Source organism: Tenrec ecaudatus, chromosome 9 (genome assembly GCF_050624435.1).
Source record: "Tenrec ecaudatus isolate mTenEca1 chromosome 9, mTenEca1.hap1, whole genome shotgun sequence".
Taxonomy (NCBI): Eukaryota; Metazoa; Chordata; class Mammalia; order Afrosoricida; family Tenrecidae; genus Tenrec; species Tenrec ecaudatus.
Genome location: NC_134538.1, coordinates 106,144,579 through 106,169,813, shown reverse-complemented (window position 1 = coordinate 106,169,813; position 25,235 = coordinate 106,144,579). Strand labels below are relative to the sequence as shown.

At 44.1% G+C, this 25,235-nt stretch overlaps 1 protein-coding gene and 1 pseudogene across 2 annotated transcripts in view; one reads left to right on the top strand and one right to left on the bottom strand.

Moving 5' to 3' along the window:
- The window catches only part of CDK6 (cyclin dependent kinase 6), a 247,220-nt gene extending 245,023 nt beyond the window's left edge, over positions 1 to 2,197 (bottom strand). Inside the window, exon 1 of one of the 2 annotated variants that reach the window (XM_075558414.1) lies at positions 2,045 to 2,197. The gene's annotated coding sequence lies outside the window, so the exon portion shown is untranslated. Of the gene's footprint in view, positions 1 to 664; positions 883 to 2,044 lie in introns of those variants that run through there. The other variant, XM_075558415.1, reaches the window with a different exon arrangement.
- On the top strand, positions 308 to 23,902 carry LOC142456073 (far upstream element-binding protein 1-like; annotated as a pseudogene).
- Positions 23,903 to 25,235: the final 1,333 nt, after the last annotated feature.

Sequence of the window (25,235 nt, the reverse complement as noted above, 5' to 3'; positions counted from 1 at the left end):
GAGCCTGGATCGTCGGAAAACGAAATTCGCCCTCCGCTGAAGAGGATTTCCCGGGCACAGACTCAGGGAGGGCAAGCCAGTAGGTCTGGGAGGAGGTGGACTTCCGCTACTCAGGGGGTGGGCGCACGAGGGTCCTTGGGACGAGCTCCCTTTGCCTTCTTTAAAAACATGACCGTGGGCGGAAGGCAATGTAACTGTGACTTATCCTAAAGTTTTTATCGGATTTCAACCTGAGCAAAACTCATAGAGAATATATAGAGAATATATGGAGAATATATAGATATATAGATATATATAGCCCCCGGGCATGGGCTGCGCCCGAAGGATCCCGACTGCATGCAGCTCCCCCCCCCCCCCACGCCCCGACTCCGAAGACAGTCCCCGAACAGTCCGCCTGGAGGTGGAGGCCCCGTGCAGTCTGCAGGCAGACACCCTTCAGAGCCCGCCGCACAACAAAGCGCTAGGTGGCGGGGGGCCCCCAAGTTCCCTCCCCATTCAGCTTCGGTCCAGAGCCGGGGCGCCCTCCTCCCCACCGCCGCCCGCAGCCGCAGCCGCACTCCGCTGCGCCAGCCGCGTGTCTGGAATTCCCAGAGCGCCTCGCAATGACCCTCCCGCAAACCGCTGGCCCGCTCGCCCCGCGCTAGAAAGCAAAGAAGCAACCAACCTCGCGACCCCACGCAGTGCGGTGGCGGTGCGGGCGGACGGGCCCGAGACCGGGGTCCAGCCCCTCAAGCCCCGGCCATGCAGAGCTCTCCTTAAAAGGCGAAGGCGACTCCCGGGGGCGCCGAGAAACAAGCCCCCAGAGCCTGGCCCTGGCTTTGCAGGAAGGCAAGGGCCACACAGGTAGCGGAGAAGCCACCCGCCGGCCGCCCTCCCACGTCCCTCCTCCCGAGTCCAGCCGGGGGCTGGGTGGCGGCGAAGCGCCCAGGGCCGTCCCGCCCCCGCAGGGAAGCGCGCCCCGCCGCCCCAGCCGGGCCCCCGCACCCCGCGGCCCCTGCTCGCCTCTCCCCCCTCGCGCCGGGACGGTTGGCTCCGGCGGAGAGAACGGGCGCAGCAGTGCCTCCCCCTCCTCCTCCACTTTTTCCCCCCGCCGTCGCCGCTTTCCCACGCTGGCTGAATGTGACTTGACCCCGTTTCAGAAAAGTTTGACATAGTGCTTCAACATTTCCGCATTCCTCCGCGACTACAAAGGCGGCAGCCGCCTCCTTCTGCTTTCTGTCTCGGCTCGGGCTTCACACTCAATGAAATCCTTCATGTGCCTCGGCCGGAGCCCGCCGAGCACCGCCAGGGTCGCCACCAGCGCGGTGACAGCAGGCCGCACCCGGGACCGCGACGCGGCGTGTGCGCCCACGCGCGCTCGCCCACGCGCACGAGGCCGTCACGCAGGCGACCCCGGGAGCGGCTCGCGGCGGGGCGTGCGTTTCACTCGGGGGGGCGGGGGGAGTAAACTTGAATCCCAAAGCAACTGCGAGCGCTCGGGGTCCCCCGCCGGGCCCCGCGGCGTGCACCCGTCTAAGTGTGCAGCGCACGTCCGCAGGGAGCCGGCAGGAAGCCTGCCTGCACGCGGACTCGTGCAGGGGAAGGGCGAGCCCACACGCAGACCTCGGCCAGCAGGATGCACTTTCGTGGGGAAACGAAGGGTGTGTGGGGGGCGGGGGGCATTCTCCCTCACGGAGTTCCTAGAGGTTGTGAATGTTACACGAAATATGGATCAAATGGGTGTCTGAAGTTTCGTTTGCAGAGGCTGGATAAAGAGTGTCTACAGAAGGGAATTTGTTGGGACAAGATTTGGGGGTTCGAGGGTTTCGCTCTGCTGAGATTCCCTCTCCCCCCCACCCCCCATCAGATTCGGACAGGAGCTGCCCCCACTTGAGCCCCCGCAACAACCCTGCCTCGGTGCGGAAAGGGTTAATGGACCTCCAGTCCGAGGGCGCAGGCACCCCCACTCTTATCCCCACCCCCCACGGTCTCGACTCCAGCCAAGCCCCGAAATCTCCTCGGACCCCCACCCCGCAGCCCACCCCCCGCCGCGCGCGGACCGTACCTGAGCGACCCCGCCGCGTGTGGCTTCCCCGGGGAACCCGCGTGGCGGCCCGACCTCCACGTGTCCCCGCCGCCCGTGGAGCAGGTAACGCGCCCTGAGGAAGGAGGCGCCCGCACCGTCTGCGCGAGGGGGTGGGCACAGCGGCGGAGGGCGGGGGGACGGCGGCCGAGGGCGCCGCCTGCTCCGCTTGCGCGGGGCGCTCGGGGGCCTCCGAGCTCGGCCGGGACGGGCCCTGACCCGGGGGCGGTGGGGGCGGGGACCCGGGGGGCCACCCTGTCGGAGAGGCGCGCGGCGCAGTGGCCCGGAGCCCGAGTGTGCAAAGGGAAGCCTTCCGGAGGGAGGGGGGCTGCCAAGACCCGGCAGTGCTCGAGGCTCCCCGCTCCCCGCTCCCCAGCCTGGAGCTCCCCGGCGGGGCGAGAAGCGGGGCGTTTAAGTGAAAATTTCCGCTTTCACGGAAACTGCGGGGCGGGAGGGGGGGGGGCTCAAGGACCCAAGTGGGAGGCGTGAGAAGGAGAGGGGGATGAGTCGTCGGCTGTCGCAGGAGATTCCAAACCCAGAGCCGCCCAGCCTCAGGGTGGCGACCCGGTGAGGCGGGGGATCCCCGCTCTCGGATGCTGGGAAAAACACAAAACAAACAACTGTAATCTTGAAGGGCCGGTGAAGATGGTAAATGCCAACACTTTACAAGAAATTGAAAAATTAGACCGAAAAAATAACTTTTCCATTAAAGAAAGAAAGAAGTTTGGCAGGATGCCTTGCATAAAAGAAAATACTCATCTGTCCGAGCACTTTTCTCTCTTAGCTTGAGCTGCATTTGTTCTGTTTCCCTTTTGCTTCCTTTTGGCCTCACAAAGCCCTATCTTTTCCTTTCGGATTGAGGAGAGGGTTTGGAAATTGTCAGGCACTCTTGTGGTTAACAATCTACTTGAAAGGGCTGGCTTGTACAATTACTAAGGGGCTAGGGTTCACTAAGTTATTTCTGGTGGAGCTAAAAAGACTAAAACTTGTGCAAAAAAAAACAGAATTTCAAGATAATAGGTGCCTACACCCACACCCACAGAGAACATGATCCAGTGGGTTCTCAGTTAAAATGCATTATTGGAATTCTGAAATTGGAAACCTTATAAGAATCGAAGAATGTGTACTTCACCTGAGAAAACCTGAACACAATTATTTCAGGTGAAAAAGAGATGGGGGAGGGGGAGGTTCTTCAAGACATTCTACAGTGGAGTAAAGGAAAACTTCAAAAAACTGTCTTTTTGGAAAGAATTCTGGGTTCTGCAAAAATACTGAATCTGTAGACTACTTGGCACTTTTAAAAACATCTTAAAACAAAGCATTAGAAAAGGTAGCATTTCATTACTTTGTGAAAAAAATTAAGTCCCAAAACATTCTATTTGAATTAAAAATGCTACCTCTAAATATTTTTTAAACTTTTGAAATAAATTATACTGCTAATTTCACAGATGGTAAAAGTTTTGCTTCCATACACTTGACTCTATAACACAATATAGAGTAACAGGCTAGGGAAATAAAACTGATGTATTTTCATTAGCAAACATTTTGCAATGCATTATAATTTTTTTAAGCTAGTAAAAGTCAATGATTGTGTTTCTTTGAACTTAAGATAAATGATAAAACCCATCATGTGTATAGGAACTTATCTTCTAAAATAAAACCTAGTTTCTGAACAAAATTTATATTTTAAAGATGTCTGGAATCTCATATATTTTATAAACTTAAAGAAAACAAAACTCTCAGGTTTTTGTACTTATATAAACTTCAGGATCGTGATCAACCACTAATTAGAATTTAAATCACAGGCACAACAAATAGAATTAATTTTGAAAATTGCTCACACTTTCAATGCTTTTTAAAACAAGATATATGTGATAGTAAAAATGTTTATATAGTTCAGAAATCATTTCCATAGTCATAGGAACCAACGCATGATTGCAAGAACTTCTTTGAGGAAATAGTTTCTATTGAAAAATAATAGTAAATTTAAAATATATCTAAAATTAAGAGAAAAGTGTGTTTTCTACACTGTGTTACATTTTTACCTAAATTGCCAAAAACTACAACCGGATTGGAAATATCTTGATTTAGTTTACTAGAACACATGGGCAACATAAAAAAAACACTTAAAATGAATATAAAAACGTGAATGTTTTTGTATCAACTGCTTTTTCTGGTATTGTTTATATTTCATATTAATTTGCCATAGTTCACTCACTCTCTGTAGCTATTGTTCACATTAAATTCCATTTGGCTAAAGCTTTAGATCCAAGGAGATTTTACAATGAATTATATAAAATAAGTAAACAATATGTTGTTTTTATTTATGGATGGCTTCCTCTGTGGGTAGCAAGTTATTATACAAAATTTGCAAGGTTTATAAACTGTGAGCCAAATTCCAACTTCCTTGTCTAAGAATCTTTTATGAATGAACACAATGAACATTCAAGAATAATCACAGCAGAATTTTCACCGTACATGCCAGATATTCTTAAATGACAAATCATTTTATAAGTTTATAAAGAGTAGAGTTCATAGATGTTTCTCAAAATCATATTGTAATTTATATAGAAACTTTTATTAGTGTCACATGAGGGATGTCATTTCCACATGTAAACATTTTTGTATCAATTACCTTTAAATTCTTGTTTTTACTGGAATAAAATTAAAATTTTAAACCCTAGACCATAATTTCTAATCTTGCCTAATAAATTAGTAATTCTTCTGAAATGTAAATCATTTTATTTATATGAAATCCAGGATAAGTAAATCTATAGAGACAGCAACTAGAATAATAGCTTTTTTAGGGTAATGGCAGGGGAATTTGAGGGAAACGAGAAGCTAAGAATAATGAGTACAAGAATGAAGAAACTGTTCGAAGTTGATTGTGGTGCTGATTGCATAATTTTTAATATATATTTAAACCATCAAATTGTCAAAAGAAATACAAATAATATTTTTACACAAATAACATGTACTCTCTACTTTGTGTGTAACCCTTCCCTCCTCCCAGGAGATATTTCTGTAATCTCTCCTTGTCATTTTTTTCATGTTGCTGTAAAAGTAAAAAGAAATTAGCATAGTGCTTGAATAAAAATACCTTTCAAGTGCAGGGGGTGGGAGGAGTGGTTCACAAACTAGTGCAGAAGGTCCAAGTTATTTGTATAAGTTACAGTAATTATGACAGGGTATATATCATTCTAAGCACACTTTGATTTGTTTTGACTATTTGAATTAATTTTTTTTTAATTTCCAGAAACTTTAAAATGAGGTATTGTCATCTAATACAAAATGTCTGAAGAAAATTACTACAAGTCCTTCAAGTATGAATTTGAGCACATCATACCTGAGTTTAGGGACCATCTTAAAAATAGGTTTGATGTATTGAGCATCAATGACTTAAGACCAAATGAGTTATGGGGTAACATTAAGGACATCATACTTGAAGAAAGCAAAAGTTCATTTAAAAGACAGAAAAGAAAGAAATCCCCAAAGTGGATGTCAGAAGAGACTCTGGTGCTAGCTTGTGAACACAGAGTAGCTAAAGCAAATGTAATACATGAGGAAGTGAAGGAGTCGAACCGAGACTTCATAGGGCAGCTTGAGAAGACAACGCATGCCAATGAAATGTGTAAAGTCTTGGAATTAGAAAAATGAAAGGGAAGAAGCTGAGGGGAAAACGGGGGGTGGGGGAACGGAGTTCAAATCTCCAGTTGCAATACCCAAGATTCTGTGTATGAAATAGTGAATAAAGTAGGCAGGAAACATTTTTTTTTAAAAAAGGTGGAAGGAACACACAGCATCTCTATAACAAAAAGATCTGGTTGGCTTTTAACCATTTCAGGAGGTAGCACGAGATCAAGACACCCTGGGCTTGAAGGAAGGGATTCAAACTGCACGGAAGGCTGTGACAAACAAGGCTCCGGGAACTGACAGAAGCCCAACAGAGATGTTTCACCAAATGGATGTGATACTGGAAACACTCCCTTGTCTATGATCAGCCAACTGGAAGAGATCTATGTTTGTGTACATTCCAAAGAAAGATGACCCAATAGATCTCCTGAATAATAGCAATATCTCACAAAAGGAAAATTGTACTGAAGATCACTTTAGAAGTGGTTGCAGCAGTACATTGAGAGAAAAGTGCTGGTAATTCAAGCTGGATTCAGAAGAGGACTTGGACCAAGCAATACAATTGCTGATTTCAAACACATCTTGCCTAAAAGCAGAGAATACCAGAAATGTGATTATTGAATATTTGATTGACTATGCAAGAGCATAATCATAATCCATAGCAAATTATGAATAACACAAGAATGGAAATAATACAATAATTGTGCTCGCACAGAATCCATACATAGACCTAGAGAACAATGGGAAACTGCATGGTTTCAAATCCGCAAAGATGGCTCAGGGTTCTCCTGTCCCCATCTTTATTCAGTCTGTATGCTGAGCAAACAGTCCGAGAAGCTGGGCTAAGTGAGGACGAGCAGGGCGTCAGGATTGGAGGCAGGCTCACTAGCAGTCTGTGATATGTGGATGACACAACCTTGCTTGCTGAGAGCAAGGAGGATCGAGGCACTTGCTGATGACAATCAGAGACTACAGCCTTCAGTATGGATTACAACTCAATATAAAGAAAGTAGAAGTTCCCATAACTGGACCAATAAGCAATACACACACACACACAAACACACACACAACTAACATAGAAAATAGTGATGTTGTGGAGAATTTCGTTTTACTTGAATTCACAAACAACGCCCATGAAGACAGCAGTCATGTACTCTAAGGACCTATTGTAGATGACAAATCTGATGCAAAAGACCCCTTTTAAATATTAAAAAGCAGAGGTACCACCTTGAGGAATAAAGCATGCCTAACACAAGCCCTAGCAATTTCAACTGCTTCATATGTAAGCGAAAGCTGGACAATGAATAAGGAAGACTGAAGAATAATGGATGCATTTAAATAATGGTATTGACAAAGAATGTTGAATATCCCATAAATTCCCCAAAGCACGGACAAATTCGTCTTGGAAAAAATACAACTAGAATACTCCATTGAACCAAGGAACAGTGAGATTTAGTCTCCTGTGTCTTAGACATGTTATCAGGAAGGGTCAGTCCCTAGAGAAAGACTCTGTACTTGGGAAAGCAGAGGTTTGACAAAGTAGAATACTCTCAATGAGATGGATTGACAGCAGCTGCCACAGTGGCTCACAATGATTGTGAGGAAAGTGCAGCACTGGGCAATGTTTTGTTATGTTGTATCTAGGGTCAGTATGAGCGGCAATCAGCTGAATAGCATTTACAGCAACTATATGCTAGTTTTAAATAAGGCTCAGTGTAAAGCAAATGCATATCTTCTGTCTATAAGGGCCTTCTGCCTATTGTTTTGACGAAAGAATTCCTGACGGCCTCTGTGCCTTTCATTATTAATGTAGGGGTTGGGTTGTTATAGTTTTCCATGGACTTTAATCACGTGGAATGGCAGTACTAAGAAACATCCTAAAGGGTCTCCTTGATTCCAGACATACTCTTCTTTATTTATTTAGTATCTGATTTCCACTTGGTAACCAGCATCAATCACACCCAGGCAATCTGGTAAAGAGGAGCCCAAGGTGGCTAGGTGACATTCTTAACTTCCATGTCAATAAATTAGTGTTGTGGCACCAGCTGGAAGCATTACTCTCTTTGGAATTAAGACCTCTAGTCTCACAGAGCATACGGTCATGGAAAATAAGGTCATGGGACCAGGAGGCAAATTTTGCAAGTGGATCACTAAGGGTAATAATGAATGGGGTCACTCTCATCTCCACCCCTTGATTCCTGGACCCTTGAATCCTGGATTTTGAAGAAATAGCTCAATATATTGGATACTGATCTAGAGCATACAGTAATCTATAGAATATTGCCTAAACCCTGCAGGTATTGCCACCTAGCAAGTGCCACACTATGTCACTAGAAGACCATCTCACCATTCTATCAAGCCAGTTACTTAAGGATTATGGGAACATGATAGTACCAGTGAATTGCATAAATGGTGGCCCATTGTTGCACTTCATTTGCTATGAAGTGAATCTCTTGACCCAAGAAGGTGCCTGGGGCGAGAGACCTTGATCGTAGAGAAGTCAGTTTGTAAGTCCATGGACGGTAGTCTGGCAGCAGCATCGTGTGCCTGGTGTGCTATCCCAGAAAGAACAAAAGCACTGCCCTTTCCATGATAACAGTGTCTAATGTAATGAACTCTGCCACTGAGCTGCTAGTTAATTACCTCAGGGCTCAGTGTCGGTCTGTGCTGCAGGTGGATTAGGCACTCAGCAGTGGCCAAAGCCATCAGCCTTGGTGAATGGAAGTCCATGTTGCTGAAGCCATGCCAACCTCCATTTCTGCCACATGGCTGCTTTGTTCATGAGCCCATCGGTCAACGATCAGAGTGAGTGGAGAAAGAGGATGACTGGTTTCTGCAGAACCCATCACCCTGTCCACTGGACTGGTAAGCCTCTCCTGCTGAGGTCACCCTTTGGCGAGCATTCACATGAGACACAGAAATCTGCACTTTGGGGGCCCATTTAGATAGGTTAATCCATAGAGCACTTCTTCAGACCTCCGTCTCACCGGTTGTCTAATTATGCTCCTTCCAATTTCCGGACCACCAAATCCAACAGTTGACCACAGCTCAAGAATCAGTATACAATTGCACATGTGGCCATTTCTCCTTCCGAGAACAGTTAACAACCAGGAGCACTGTTTCAGATTTTCCCCAAAGAGGATTTTCTGTCACCCCTGCCCCTGAGGGAGGTCCCAGAAAGAGGCTGCCAGTCTCCCGCTGTCCACTTCTGAGCAGTCCCTGGGTCTCGTGAGGAATCATCGGTAAAGCAGGCATGATTTCTCTTCCTCGGTCAGACCAAGTCTATGTGATCTCCCAAACCCAAAGCATCCCACTGGGTGGTGCCTCCTTTTTGATATAGGAGGGGCCAGAGTCAGTACCTTATCCTGCACTTTGGGAGGAAGATCTCAACATGAGCCCTTTAAACGCAGTGAAGTGGCAGGTGTCTGGGAGTTTGTCAGAGTGATTTTCCACTCCAGCACGCACATGCCAAAAAAAGATATGGCTGTCTGTCTCTGTGATGATGACAAACAGAAGCCCGATGGGGGAAGTTCTACTGTGTCCTATCGGGTGGCTATGAGTTACAACCCACTTCACGGCAATAGACTTCGCACACCAATGCCTTACCAAGCAGTCAAAGCCGACCGTGCTATGAAAAGACACGGAGCACAAGGCGTGAGCCAGATCAATAAGCCAAATGATTGGCATGTCTTTCTTATCAGGTCCAATCAGCATAAGGTTATCATTGTAATTTACCAATGTGACATCTTGTGAAATGGAATGGTGGTCAAGGTCCCTATGGACTAAATTATGACACAAAGCTGAAGAATTGCTATACCGCTATGGAAGAGACAATAAAGGTGTCCTGCTGGTCTTGCCAGGTTCCGATGGTCCTTTGGAAAGGTCTGGAGAAAAAGGCCACATCATTAAATGCATACTAACCAAAACCAAACTTACTGCCATTGAATGAATACTGACTCGTGAGAACTCGATAGGACAGCATAGAACTGCCTCTGTGAGTTACCAAGACTGCAACTATTTAAGGGTGTAGAAACCTGTATCTTTCTCTCGTGGAGTGGCTGGTGGGTTTGAACTGCTGGCCTTGAAGTTCACAGTCAAAGCATAACCACTATGCCAACAGGGCTCCAAATGCATACTGAGGTAGTTAGTTTATTGTGCCAACCTGGCTGATAAACACGTGGGGTTAATTGAAGGGCGGAGGAATAAAAGGCTCAGCGAGCCTCACCTTTCTAGTTCTCTTGGTCTCTTGCTTTCTATAGTCGGACCAGGGTACAGCTGCCTTAGCCGGTTTCCTGCTTTATCTGGCAAGGCTCACTTCCTGCAAGACATCCCCAAGGAGAAGCCACATGAACCTACCCTGATGCAGCCCTGGGTGTGGGAGCTGCTGTGTGGAGACCCCTGCCAGCGCTGAGATGCTTACACATTCACTGACTCAGCTTTCCTCCTGAAGTTGGCATCATTGTGTCTGGTTTGTGAGATGGAGGAGGACTTTGTGGATTGGTGTTGGACATATGGGGTAATGTTGGACTTGTGGACTTGGGCAGCACTGGGTTGGATGTTTTCTTGATGTGCACTTACCCATTATATAAAATTCTCTCTTATACATAAGTCTCTGTGGATTTGTTTCTTTAAAGTACCCAGACTAACACACATACCAAGATATGTGTTACTTTGCTCTAGCAAATGAGTCCATATCTGGAGTAGCAGCTGCAAGTGGAATCACTACCTAGTTCAGTTTATAATAACCCACTGTCACTCACCAAGAACCTCCCATATTTTGCATAGGCTAACCAGGCTGTTTGAATGGAGATGTGGTAAAAATCATCTCGGCACCCTCCAGTCCCTGATGGTACCACCAATCTTTTCAGTCCTTCAGGAACGCAGTATTGCTTTTGGTTTGCTGTCTTCCCAAATAGGGGCAGTTCGAATGACTTCCACTTAGCTTTTCCTATCATTATAACTTTTACTCCACATGTCAGTGATCCAATGTGGGACTTCTACAGTTACTGAGCTTATCTATTCTAATTATGCATTGTGGAACTGGGGAAATCACTGGAGGGTTCAGGGATCCACTAAGATTGAACTAGGACTCCATGAATAGCTTGACCTCCATACACCCCCGACTGTAACACGTGGGCCATAGTGACAGTTTGCGTCTCCTAGAATTAGTGTCTATTCCGAGCCAATGTCCAAGCCTGACTATTTCCTTTTCCTCGATGAACAATAGCTCTTGTTAAGATTGTAGGACTGTTTGGGGGAGACGGGGAGGAAGAATGACAGTACAACATTTTGATAATGTAGTGGGATTCTTACTCATGAGGACAAAGCCTCCTTTTCATTCAGAATAGTGGGTGTCTGTAAACTGGCTCAAGTATGGGAATTGAGAGGCTCTGCCTTTTGATTCTGGCGATTCAAGTTAAATTGCTATTCCCTTAACGTAGAGGTTTTCTGCTTATACAGATCAAGTAAATATTTAGTAGATTTCCCATCTATTTCATTTCTAGGGACACTGTGGCTAAGGAGCCATCACCATAAATCCATACAAGTCAGATCATTCTGATTTCTGACTGCTTTTACTCTGCTGTCCGTTACAGTAATCATCATGTTCACCTTGTGTTTGTCAATGAGATGCTTGCACCTGCCCTACTCCTATGGGGTCCAATCATCCCTATCCTAGTTAGGTGGTGTGTTAGTCTGGGTTGACTAGAAAAGCAAATCCATAGACATTCATATGTGTATAAGAAAGAGCTTTATATACAAGAGCAGTTGAATATTGAGAAAACATCCCAGACCAGTCCAGATAAAGTCCATAAGTCTGATATTAGACCCTATGTCTGATACCAATCTATAAAGTCCTGTTCAGACTTACGAAACACATGCAATGATGCCAAATGCAGGAATATCACAGGACAGTGGATCCAGTGGAGGTAGGAGGATCTCAGGACTGGCAGGGGTCTCCACAATCCTCCTTCAGCTCCAGGACTCTAATGTAACTCCATGTGTCTTGTCAACGGAAATGTCTTGCAGGGAGTGAGCATGTGTCCTGCCTCCAGCGTGCTGTTTATCTCCTTAGGGCTCCAAATGAGGTCATCAAGCTGCGACATGATTGACAGGCTAAACTCCACCCCTTCACTCTTAAGACTCAAATTGACCACAGATTATGTAACTACCACAGGTGGTTTAATTCACTTATGGCAGTTTCCATTGTCAAAATTGATACGCATCAAATGGCAATTACAGTAGTCTCTAAGGAGGCTGAAGCTCCCTTCGCGAATTTGTTCTTCATGGTTAGGGAAAAGGTGTGTCCTTGTCACCTGAGTATTCTTTGGATCTAACATAAGGTCACCCTAATATGCTAGTTTCCCTCCAGCTTCTTCAGTAATATATCAAGGCAAGTGTGGCATTTTAACTTGAAATTATGTAGGCCACTGCTTAATCCATGCCTAAGTAAAGCAATCAAGCAAACTATTAAATTCCCCGTCTGTTCTCCCAAGCTGAAAGAGTGAATGAAGAATCTGCTTGTGAGCTGATACCAATCAACTCCAACGGATCCAACTGTATGTTCCTTGCACCGTTATTGTATATCATTCCCAACATATTCTCGTTTTCTAGATTTGTATATATTGGAGAAAGGAAGTGGTTATTTTAGAATTTAGCATACCTCCACCCGAATCACACCTTTTGGAGCTCAGTAAGACTTAAGTCTCGTGATAGCTTTAAAAGCAAAAGGAGTGGTGGGGCTGGGTTTTGAATTGCCTGGTAAGCATCTTCCCTGAGAGTTGCCTTGTGATAGATTAGCTCAGGCAGAGACTCTTCAGGCACATCTGGGTTAATCTCACCAGATGAGGATGGACGGGATAATTGTTTTACTGTGAGGGTAATTTAACAGACAAAAATGGAGTCGTCGTGTCTGAATGGAGTAGGAAGGCTGGGTCTGTTGGCAAGAGTGAGTCAGTGGAATTTAGGGGCTCACCGTCTCCAGCTTTCTGATGATCTGTCCATGTGTCCCAATTCCAAGGTTAAGGATCACATTTCTCAATAAATGCTCTCACTTTAACATCAGACACCATTTCAATTTGGGGATTCGGTTGGCATTGTACTTCAGCTGCTCTTACGATGTGACTGGGTATCTTTGGGAACGCTCATCAGTTCTGTCATTGCCTGAAATAAGGCTCTTGTGGGGCACAAGCGAACACTTTCAGGTGTTGTTTGCGCCCCTTGAACTGTGACTGAAGCTTTGAGCTCATCCCTATCTCCCACTACTTTTGTTTAGGAAAATTAGGAACAATCAACCAACATCCAAATTCTTCTCATTCTGAAAAAATCACCTAGATACTTGTCTGACAAAACTGTTGGATCCAGTCGAGGTGATAATGTGTGTATTTCTATTGCTTCCTCACTCCCCTGTTCCACAGTGTCCACTTTACAACTGAAGTGGGGTCGTCAACACCTGTAACATTAGCCAGATTTAAAAGCCAATTTCAAAACCTCATGCTTATAATTTTCTTTCTCTAGAACATAGGTTCCTAAATGTATTTGGCTTACTACCTCACTTCTTTTCACAAACAAACAAACAAACAAAACCCCACAATTTCTCAGCAGCCCCCGGCAATTAATTACTTTTGTAATTAAGCCCATAATCGAGGATACAGTTTATTTACTTTTGCAACCCACCTGGATCATTCCAGTGACCCTCAGGCGACAGACAGTCACCCATTTTGAGAAACATTGCTCTATAACCACTCTTGGTACCATTTGTCTAGGGCTGGGTTCTCTCGTGCAGGGCTTCTTAAACTCTTTAACCTGAGACCCCTTTTCACCTGAGATATTTGCAGCACGGGCAAGTCCTGCCAGAAATACCTCCAATTCATTACATAACTGATTTTAATGACTTTTTGGTTATTGTGTGTTCAAAAAACATTGTTGCTAGCTTTATCATGACGTCCACATTCAGTTATGAGATCCCATAGTTTAAGAATTTTGTTCTAAAGCAACGGAACTGGTGATGAAGATCAAGGGTATGGATCACAGCTCAAAGCAAAGAAAACACAATCTTTACAGCTGGAGCAAGGACAACAGCATGATAAATAGAAAGTACTGAAGATGTTAAATATTTCATTTTGTTTGGGTTTACAATCAAAGTGCTTGGAAGCAGCAGACAAAAGGCCAAACTGCATTGCCTTGGGCAAATCTGCACAAGACTTCTTTAAAGTATTGATGAGCAAGAATATCTCTTTGAATAATAAGGTATGCCTGATCCAAGTCAGGGTATTTTCAATTGTCTCATATGCATGTGAAAGATGGACGTTGAAGAAGGAAGACTATAGAAGAAATGATGCATTTGTGTTATGGTGCTAGCGAAGACAAATATTGTAAGCGCCATGGACTGCCAGAAAAACAAACAAATCTGCTTTGGAAGAAGACAGCCAGAATGCGGGGGGATGGTGAGACTTGTCTCATATCCTGTGGATGTGTGACCAGGAGAGACCATTCCCTGGAAAAGGACATGCTGCTTGGTAAAGTAGGTCAGCGAAAGAGAGGATGAACGAGGTTGACATGGTGACTGAAACAATGAGCCCCAACAAGACAATTATGAGGCTGGCACAGGACTGAGTAAGGTTCCATTCTGTTGTACATCATGTTGCTGGGCTGGAACTGCCTTGATGGCGCTTGTGTGGACCAGCAAGTCCCAAATCCACAGGCTATGCTGGAGGCTTCTCCAGACTCATGTCAACAAGGCTTGACAAACCCAAAATTGATAGGTCAGCCATCAGGCTGCTGACACACATCCCAAGAACTGGACGTTAAAGATGTGTGCCCTAGTCAATGAATAGGATCCTTCTAGCTATAACCCCTTTTATGATGTATTGTAAATTCTAGCCTCTATGCCTGTGGTTATCATCCCACTTTGAGGGGAGTTCTCTGTTCTGCTAATAGACAGGATGAAGGTGGGAGGTATTCTGAGTCTTCATTTTATACTAGATTGTGTGCACCAAGTCATCACCCCTTGTTTCCTTGGGGATATGGTCTACTGAAAGACAAAGGACACAATTCTATGTAAGAAAGTGATTTCAGAAATAGGGAATTCCGGAGACTATCCAGCAAGAAGAGCTACCAATGGCACATTTTTGAGACCCTTGGCTGAAGTGGCAGAGACAGAGAGCAAAGTTGCTGCATGGGAGACCATGGGACAGAGTCAAGGAGCCATGTTGAGACCACAAAGGGGTTGCTGAGACCTTGAAACAGTGAGCTAGAATGGTAGGCAGTTTCCTGACCCACAGAGGCAGAGACCAAAGGACCACGTGAGTGTGAGGCTGAGGACCAGAGAGAGAGAGACTTAGCTACTGGCTGAGGAGAAGTGCTGCTGTGAACCACTGACTACATCCTTCATGTGTTCTGAACCTGACGTGTGGCCTGGTAACTTCCCTAATAAGCCTCCTTAATCATGAGCATTACCTGTGGGTTCTGTGTGGCCATTGCAGTGGATTACTGAATCCAGCAGAGAAGTAGAGTGGCATGGAAGAACAAGTTGGTGTCAGGTCAGATAAAGAAGGATGGAGGATGGAGGCATGTCTGACCTCTGCCTCATGGTAATAGGCCTTCGAGTGATGAGCAGTTGGATTCTCCTCCTTCACTGTGTAGCGAAAGGAGCAAAGATAAGACCACCATGCTTTTTTGCAATATGACACGTTAGCTGTAGGATCACGAGAGAATGAGAGCTTTGTGAGAATATTCATATCCTGAAGATGGATGTTGGCCACATCTTCAAAGAAACTTTTCTGACATCACATCACAACATGGAAGATAATTACCATATGTACTCGTGTATAAGCCAAGTCTTCCAGCACATTCTTAATGTCGTTTTTGTGATACAATTAGGTGCCTCGGCCAATGTTCGGGTTGGCTTACACTTGCATATATACGGTACATGACACTGAGAAACATGGACCAGCCATGTTGACACAGAACATGAACCATCACAAGAACATTCCATTCTCATGGGCTCTACTGCTGTGCAATTCTCTACAATGATCACTGTGCCATGTTCATATTTGTAAAACAGTCATCGTTTTCTCATATTTTCCCTTTTGATAGATACCCAATATCTTCTCTCTTCCTTTGTGTGTATTTGTGTATTACTATGTGCATGATCTTGGCATATTGTCATGACATGTTGGAAACATGTTATTAAGATTTTTTTTATCATCTGTGTTAGACTCCTGAGTCATCAGAAAGGTAACCATGGTAATTTGCTTGAAAAAAACAATGATAATACATTGAAGCACCTATAGTTCCTTTAACATTTCAGTATTTTATAATTTTCACTGGCTTCCACAATGGCTTTTTTGAGATATACATGCATCTTGACGCACACATGCCCTAACGTGTGAACTGCTTAGCTGATTTGGGTTGAGCCAAAGCGATGAAGGTTTTGATGGATGCTCTGAGCCTCCAGATGAAGTCGTGAAGTGGTGCCTTTGTGCAATGAACAGCAGTGAAGGAAATTCACAGTGGGCGGGGGGGGGGGTGATGATCAGGTGAGACCTGAGAGGCATGAAGAAAGACAAAGACAGAGACCTTTGGGGAGGGCCCTGTTAATGGCCTGGCACCCTTGGCAAGCGAAGGAAGCACTTGCTGAGGTTTTGTAGCCAAGAGATGCAGGTTGCATAGCCAGGCAACCTGATTGTTTTTTAGAATGGGCTGCAGTCTACTTTTGACCTCTGTGCAACCACACCGGTGATATTAAATGAGATTGTACCGTGCGTGTATCTATAGTTATACAATTTTATTTTATGTTGTCTCAAAATGGGTTTATCTGGAAAATAATATAGACTAGAATTATTTGTAGAATTCTTAGATGAAAGTATGTGATAGCATAGGTTTATGAATGAACTGGTCTACCATAATTTGTAGACAGGGTGCAATGTTTAAACCTTGTTTTGAATTTACTATGAACTTGATTTAATGCTATCCATCAAGTTTTCAGTGGCTATTTCCTTCAAAGTGGACAGTTATTCTTTCTTTGTAGTCTGTTCTTAGTCTGGAAGCTCTGCTGAAACTTGCTCAATTGGAGTGACCCTGGTAGTATATTAAATAACAGAAATATTACTTCCAGCATCAAAGCAACGAACACACCGCCACAGTACAGCCAACACACATGCCAGTGGTGAAATTGTCAAGAATTTCATCAAGAGATCAAACGATGTACCACATTGGGTAAATCTGCAGCACCAGACTTATCTTTAAGTGTTGAAAAACAAAGAGGTTGAGAACTAAGGTGCACCTGAGCCAAGCCAGGGTGTTTTCAATCGCCTCCTATGCATGGGAAAATTAGACACTGAAAATGGAAGACTGAAGAAGAATCGATGCATTAGAGTTATGGTGCTGGCAAAGAATACTGAAAGTGCCACGGACTGCCAAAAGAACAAATAAATCTATCTTGGAAGAAGTATGGCCGGAAGGTGCCTTGGAAGCAAGGATGGTGAGACTTCATTTCATGTTCTTTGGACATGTTTTCAGGAAGATCAATCTCTGCAACAAGTTTGTTTTTTTTAATGCAGGATTTATCATGCTTGGTAGAGGGGCAGCAAAGTGAGGGGGGCTTCTACAGGTGGACTGACACACTGGGTGCAACAGTGAGCTCCAATGTGAGGATGGTGCGGGAGCGGGCAGCAGTTCATTCTGCTGTTCATTGGGTTGTTGTGAGCCAGCACGGACTCGGCGATGCCTGATGGGAACCACAGCGATGATGACAATGACAGTGTGAGTCTGTTAAAAGCTGCTCAGCTCTTTGTATTCTCAGTACGCACAGTAGTAACTGCCAGATATTTTATGTCCAATAAAGGTTTGCCGTCGGAAAAACTGGCTCTGTCTTTTAGTGCCCTTTCTTCGGGATCATCTCTTTCAATTTATTTAGGGACATATTAAATCATTTTTAATAGGATTTCAGCAAACAATTTTAATCCAATTTAATTATTTTAGGAGCGCAGGTATGTGCCCCCTTTACCTACCACCCTCTGTCCTGTCCATTTTAGCCTTTTTCTCTAAGTATTACTATCTTTATCGCAGTTCCTCCATCACACTTTGGAGGTGCCCTCAGCTGGAAGGCACCATTCCTTGCTCTGAGCTCACACTTCAGGCATTCACACTTGGAGCCTTATTAAAAGATGACGATTCTGCTGCTAACCAGCAATACACCACTTGAGCTCCTCCGAGCACCGCCACTGTGTCTGACTCTGGTCAGTCGCTCTCCAGCGCCTTGGCGTTTTCTCTGAACTGCGAATGAAGCAGTGGTTCCTGCTGAATCAAGCAGGCACTGACACGATGCAATGGATGTGGCATAAACAGAATAACCTTGAACAGGTGAGCACCAGTGTTCCACTTTGCTTACATGGAGAAAACCAGGTTATCCTGTTGCTCTGAGTAACTTTGGGATGATTTATCTTGTGCTGTGGCTCTTAATCATTGAAAGATGTGGAATGAAGATGACACTTGCTTGTTGAAGCAAAAAGGGAAACGTTATTGATGAAGATCAAAAACCATAATCTTCGGTGTGAAATACACTTCCACACAAAACTCCTCACAACAGGATTAATAAGCAATTTACGATAAAGGGAGAAAATAGTGACCTTTGAACGATTTCATTTTCTCGTTTCCACAATCAACATTCATGAAACAGCAGTTAGGAAATCAAATGGTCTACTGTATCAGTCAAGTTTACTGTAAAGAACCTCCTTTTAATGTTCAAAATCAAAGACGTTACCTTGAGGACCAAGGTGAGGACCAAGGTGAGGACCCAGGTGAGGACCCAGGTGTGACCGACACAAGGCTTGGTCCTTTTGAACTTCTCCCCTGCATGGGAAAGTTGGACAATGAATAAAGACTACCAAAGAAGAAGGGCAGTGTTTTAATTCTGGTGTTGACAAACAATACTGAATATAGCATGGAGCTCTGGCAGGAACTTTGGTGGCAGTTGTTCCATGGAACGAAGATGAAGCTGTCTGCCCCTGTGAAGCTTTACAGTCATTGATGTTGTTGTTAGGTATTATGGAGTTGGCTCCGACACATTGTGACACCATCTACAACAGAGTACACACTGCCCAGTCCCATGCCATCCTCACCATTGTTCCTCAGCTTGACCCATTGTTGCAGCCACTGTGTCAGTCCATCTCCTTGAGAGCCTTCCTCTTTGTCACTGTCTTTCTACTTTACCAAGCATGAGGTCCTATGCAGGGCCTTGTCTCTCCTGACATGTCTAAAATATGTAAGGCAAAGTCTCACCATCCTTGCCTCTAAGGAGCCATACTTCTTCCAAGACAGATTGGTTTGTCTATGGTACTTTGAGTGCTTTGCTCCAACACCACAATTCAAATGCTTTAAATCTTTTTCAGTCTTCCTATTCAATTTCCAACTTTCAAAGGCATATGAGACAATGGGAAATACCATGGCTTGGATCAGGTGCTCCTAGTCCTCAAAGTAACATTCTTGCTTTGCAATACTCTAAAGAGGCCTTGTACAGCAGATTTTGATCTCTTGATCACATATTTTGATCTCTTGACTGCTGCTTCCATGGGCATTGATTGTGGATTCAAGTAAGACAAAATCCTTGCTAGCTTCAACCTTTTCTCCATTTATCATGATGATACCTATTGGTTCAGTTGTGAGGATTGTGCTTTTCTTTACATTGTGTTGTTACCCATACTGAAGACTGCAATCCTTGATCTTCATCAGCAAGTGTTTCAAGTGCTCCTCACTCTCAGCGAGCAAGGTTGTATCATCTTAGAAATCCAATATGGAATCACTAGTCAGAATCCACTCAATGGTCATGGACTTTTTTGTGTGTGTGTGGTGAGGTGAGAAGGACAGATGAACAAACAAAATTGCCTTGAAAAAAGTCTGATCTGAATGCTCTTTAGAAATTTAAGGATGATGAAAGCCCATCTCACATACTTTGCACATGTTATTAGGAGGGGCCGGTTGTTGGAGAAGGACATCACGCTTCATAAAGTGGAGGGTCAGTGGAAAAGAGGGAGACCTGCAATGAGATGAATTGATGCAATGACTACAAAAATGAGCTAAAACACTGTAATGGTTGTGAGTATGGTGTCGGGCTATAGAGTTGTCTTGTTCTGTTGTACACAGGGTTTTATTGATCAGAAGTGACTTCACAGTGTCTAATAACAACAACCCCAAGATTTCCCTCCAGATTGTTCTTCCATCATCCCTTGTTCTCCTTCCCCCCACCTTTTCTCCTACTTAAAGTGCTGAATGTCATACCCTATCTCCCTTCTACCCTTCCATCTTATCTTCTTGCCTTGGTAGTGATTTGCTTGTCCTTTGATGACATTGCATTGTCACTCTGCACTCTTTCCCTAAAAATACCCAAAAGGGATCCAACGAGTTAATCTATGTAAAGAGTTTACTGGATTGGCACATTGACAGGACATATTAGCTTTGATTATTGCTAATATTTCTCTTGATAAAAAAAAGTGGTTACTTCTTAGAGTGTTAATGTCTTTGTTCCTGGGAACCTGGCCCAGAATTTGTATATCCCAGTGAGTGGTATTCCATGTCCAGGTGGTATTGTTAGATCTTATCCTCTTCTTCCTTTCTTGCCTTCTTCCCTATCATTTTCCCCTCACCTTTTCTTCTGTGCCTTTCTTCCTTCCTTTCTTATCTCTTACTTTCCTTTGACCTGATTTCTGACTTTCCTCACATTTTTATTCTTCTTTCACGGAACTGTTCTGCATTTGTCACCCTACCCTCTCCTCTGTTCGTCTGCTGTTTCTTCCTGCTCTCATTAACAGAGAAAGAGTATTAGAAGGTAAAGACCTCCTATGTCACCAGGAAGCGTTTCCTAGGAGGAAATCTTCCACATCGCCCGCCTCCTGTGTAGAATTTTGCTTTCAAGAAGCTCCTGCTTTAGAGATGAGAAGTCCCTTATCACAGGTTGCTCATCTGTGTTAGAAATGCCATCTCTTGGAGAAGCCCTGATAGTACAGTGACTGCGAGTTGGGCTGAAATCTGAAAGGTCAACAGTTCAAAAACACCAGCAGCTCCTCAGGAGAAGGTCGGGGCTTTCTACCCCTGTAAAGAGTTCCAGTCTCTTAGAAATGCCATCTCACAGTGGAATAGGATAGATGAAATGGAGAGATAATGTTAAAAATACAAAGCGATGCTGGTGTTCGAATTCTGTTTAAACCAGATGATGGGACAACACCGATGTCAGCATGTGGAAGAAATTATTACAGGCCTTCTTTGAAGTGTTCAGACTGGTAATCCTAGTGGACCTGGGCCTGGTGGTTGAGGAAGAGGTCGAGGTCAAGGCAACTAGAACATGGGGATAGTTGGTGGAGTACAAGAATTTAATTTCATTGTACCAACTGGGAAAACTGATTGATAATAAGAAAAAGAGGCAAAACTATAAAAAAGCATACATCAATAATCTGATATGCAAGAATAAAACTTTGGAAAATTCCTCCACCAAATGCATTTCCTAAGATGAAATTATTTACCATTGGTGGCACTCCGCAGCAAATACACTATGTTCAGCCACTCATAGAAGAAAAGATCGGTGGTCTAGTAAATCCATTAGGGCTGCTTGTACACCATGGGCTACATGGTATCCCAGGTCCTCCTAGGCCTCCTGAACCTCCAGGGCCTGTAGCACCAATGAGGCCATACAATCTAGTACCTCATAATCCTGGTCTTGCTGCTCATGGCCCTCCAGTCCTAAATACTCCCCAGGGGTAGAGAAATGCCAATCCACATGGATCAGGCTTCTCCTGATCCAGCTAAGGCAGGGACAGATCTAAAGTCGGCAACTTGGGCTGCTTACTACCCTCAATACTACCAGCAGCAAGTGCAACTACCACCTACAAATCCTTCAGGTGCACCAACACAACCCAAACTAACAGGCAAGGAGATCAGCAAAATCCAGTTCGAGCTGCACAGGTTGATTATACCAAAGCTTGGGAAGAATATTACAAGAAAATGGGTCATCAGACTTCAACCCAGTGTGCCAAGATGTGAATGCAACAATGAAACAGCAAACCAATTGAGAGGTCTGTAGGGTCAACCCCAATTCCAACCACGTGGACGGCTCCCCCTCACCCCCTTCCAGAAGAATGCACTACTGAGGACATCACTGAAGCTACAGCTCAGGGAGAGAGGTGTGTCTGATCAGAGCACCCAGAGCAAACAAAGAGGGAAGGAGAAAGAAAGAGAGAGTGGAACACATCTGGCCCACCAAGCCCCTAGGATAATATTCCTGCTCGAAGCAGTCAATACACAGAGGGGACCATAGGGCTGGCTCCACCATGAGACACAATGTTTCTCATGACCCATAGCACTATAGGGGACAACTCTGGAGACAAAATACAGTAATTATGCCTGATCTGATCCCACCACACAGAGGCAAAACATGAAGGGAGTGCAACAGAGCAACAAGAGGAGCAAGGCAATGAAGTCCCTGAGGAATGCCAAAAGTAGACTTTGGGGTAGGACATGCCACCCCATCAGACTCGACTGGAAAACACTCATTAAGGTGAACAAACAGACCTGGAAGAATTTATAGGCTTTCCTTTTTGTTGTTGGTTTTTTTGTTTGTTTCCTTTTGTTGTTTTGTTTTTCTTTCTTTTGTTTTTGTGCTTATTTATGTTCTGCATGTCTATCTAGATAAGATAGGTGGGATAAAAAATCTGGAGGAGAAAACAATGGAACAGACAGTTCTAGGAGGACACGGGAGAGGGTGATGTGGGGGAAAGAAGGGGGAGTGCCAAAAAACCCAGGGACAAGGAAACAACAAGTGATCTAAAATTGATGGTGAAGAGGGAGTAGGATGGCTGGTGGGGTTTGATCAAGTGCAATGTAACCGAGTGGAATTACTGAAAGCCGAATAAAGGTCGAACATGATAGTGGGACAAGAGGAATGTAAGAGGTAATAGAGGAAAGAACTAGGAGGCAAAGGACATTTATGGAGGTCTAAAATACAGGCATGTACATATGTAAATATGTTTATATATAATGAAAGGGAAATAGATCTATGTACATATATTTATATGTTAAGTAGTAAGGTAGCAGATGGCCATTGGGCCTCTATTTAAGAACTCCCTCAGTGCAAAAACACTTTGTTCTAATAACCAGGCATTTTGTGATACTCACCTTCTCTGACATGATTGCTGAAGACAAAATGGGTGTATAAGCAAATGTGGTAAAGAAAGCTGATGGTGCCCAGCTATCAATAGATACAGCATATGAAGTCTTAAAGGCTTGAAAATAAACAAGTAGCGGCCATCTAGCTGAGAAGCAACCAAGCACAGATGGGAGAAGCACACCAGCCTGTGATCATGTGATGTCAACGAGATCAGGTATCAGGCATCAAAGACCCAGAACAAAAAATCTATGTGCATGAAGCCAGTCTATAGATAATAATTGGACATCTCCTTAAAGAATGGTACAAGGAAGAGAAAAGCAGTCGAGGTTCTATACAGCACCGGCAAAACATACAACTTTCCTCTGGTTCTTGAATACTTCCTCCCCACAACTATGATGACCCCAATTCTACCTTACAAACCCAGCTAGACTAGAGAATGTGCACTGGTACAGATAAGAGCTGGAAACACAGGGAATCCAGGACGGATAAACCCCTGAGGACCACTAATGAGAATAACGATACCAGGAGGGTAAAGGGAAGGTGTGGGGAGAGAGAGGGAACCAATCACAATGATCAACAAATAACCCTCTCACAGGGGGATGGACAACAGAAAAGTGGGTGAAGGGAGACAGCAGTTGGTGTAAGACAAGAAAAAAAATGATCCTCGTGAAGGAGGGGGAAAAATGAAGTGCTGATACCAAGGGCTCAAGTAGAAAGAAAATGTTTTGAAAATGATAATGGCAACATATGTAAAAATGTGCTTGACACAATGGATGGATGTATGGATTGTGATAAGAGCTGTATGAGCCCCAATAAAATGATTGAAAAAGAAAATGGGTGGACAAGGGCAAACACAGGATTATTCAAAGGCTTGGAAGGAATATTACAAGAAGCAAGGTCAAGTAGTTCTTACTCCTAGTGGAACCCCAGCAAGTGCTCAGTCAGATTACAGTGCAGCCTCAGCTGCATACTAGAGACAGCAAGCAGCCTACTCTTCCCAGACAAGTCAACAGAGAATGCCCCAGTATCCCCCACCACCTCAGGGTCAATAAGAATAAGAAGGCAGTATAGTTTTGCTTGATTATGTGTAAAATAAACTTCATTAAATATATGAATGCATACAACTTGATGATCTTAATTTTGTTTTTGGTTTTAAACTATTGTGGTTTTTTAAATGAACAAAATATCTATCACTACTGATAAGAGGTTAATATTTCCGTGAGAATAATGTCCTCTGGGTTCATAGACATTATGTTTCTAGAGAAAATCATTTTTATGGCTGTGTAATATTCCATCATGTGTATATACTACATTTTGTTTATCCATTCATCAGTTGTTATATCCATCTTTTTGCTATTATGAATATTGTTGCAGTGAGTACAGGTATGCCTATGTCTGTTCTTATCTCTTCATCTACCCTGAGTGTATATACTTAGAAGTGGGATTGCTGAATCATAAGGCAGTTTTATTTCTAGTTTTTTAAAAAGCACCATACTGTTTTCCATACTGATTATATAATTTGCAAACCCACCAGCAGTTGATACATGTTCTGATCTCTCCATGTCCTCGCTGGTATTTGTTGTTTTCTATGTGCATTTATTTTTAAGCTATATAATCAATGCTCAGTTTAGTGTCTTACTCAGAACATGTGCTCAGGAAGTAAGCATTCCATTCATTCTTGATTCCTATAAATTAAAGTTAGTTTAAAAATATTAAGTTCAAAAAAGCAAGAGAATAAACCCACAAATAAGAGCAATGCTTGATGTGATTGCCAGGTAGGCAGCTTGTAAAACATAAACAGAAACCACCTAATTGTCAGATTAGTAAATTATCTCTGACTCCTACAGATCTTATAGCCTTTTGGGGTAGTAATTATTATTATAAATTCAGTGATATAGAAATATGTCTTTGAGGGAAGGGGGAGAAAATGGCGACCAGATAGGACTCATCCCACCGGAGCTGCCAGACCAGAAAATCAAGAGGTAAGGCGAAGGAAACGGGGAAGTGGAGTCCTGAAATTAGAACTAGGTACCAGGGTTTCTCCTGAACCCCTTTTTGTGTGGAATTTCCACTCACAAAGCAAACCAAGAACACTTTCAAGTGCTCTAGCTTTGGCGAGCCCACAGGTGCCTGCTGTGCCCTTGCCAGGAATAGCATTTCTGCAGGCAGACGCCCGAGAGGGGAACCTCACTCCAGAGCTCTCTGCGCGGTTGGCTGCCTTGAGCCCACAGCCAGGGGAGTGGTGGTGGGTAGCCATAATTGAAAGTAAAAGAAAAAATATTGTATTACCTTAGGAAGATCGCGGTGTGGGAGAAAATAAGTGAAAGTTGGGAGTCCAGGGAGCAAATGTAGTTCCAATTGGCCGAGAAGGAAATAACCCCCATA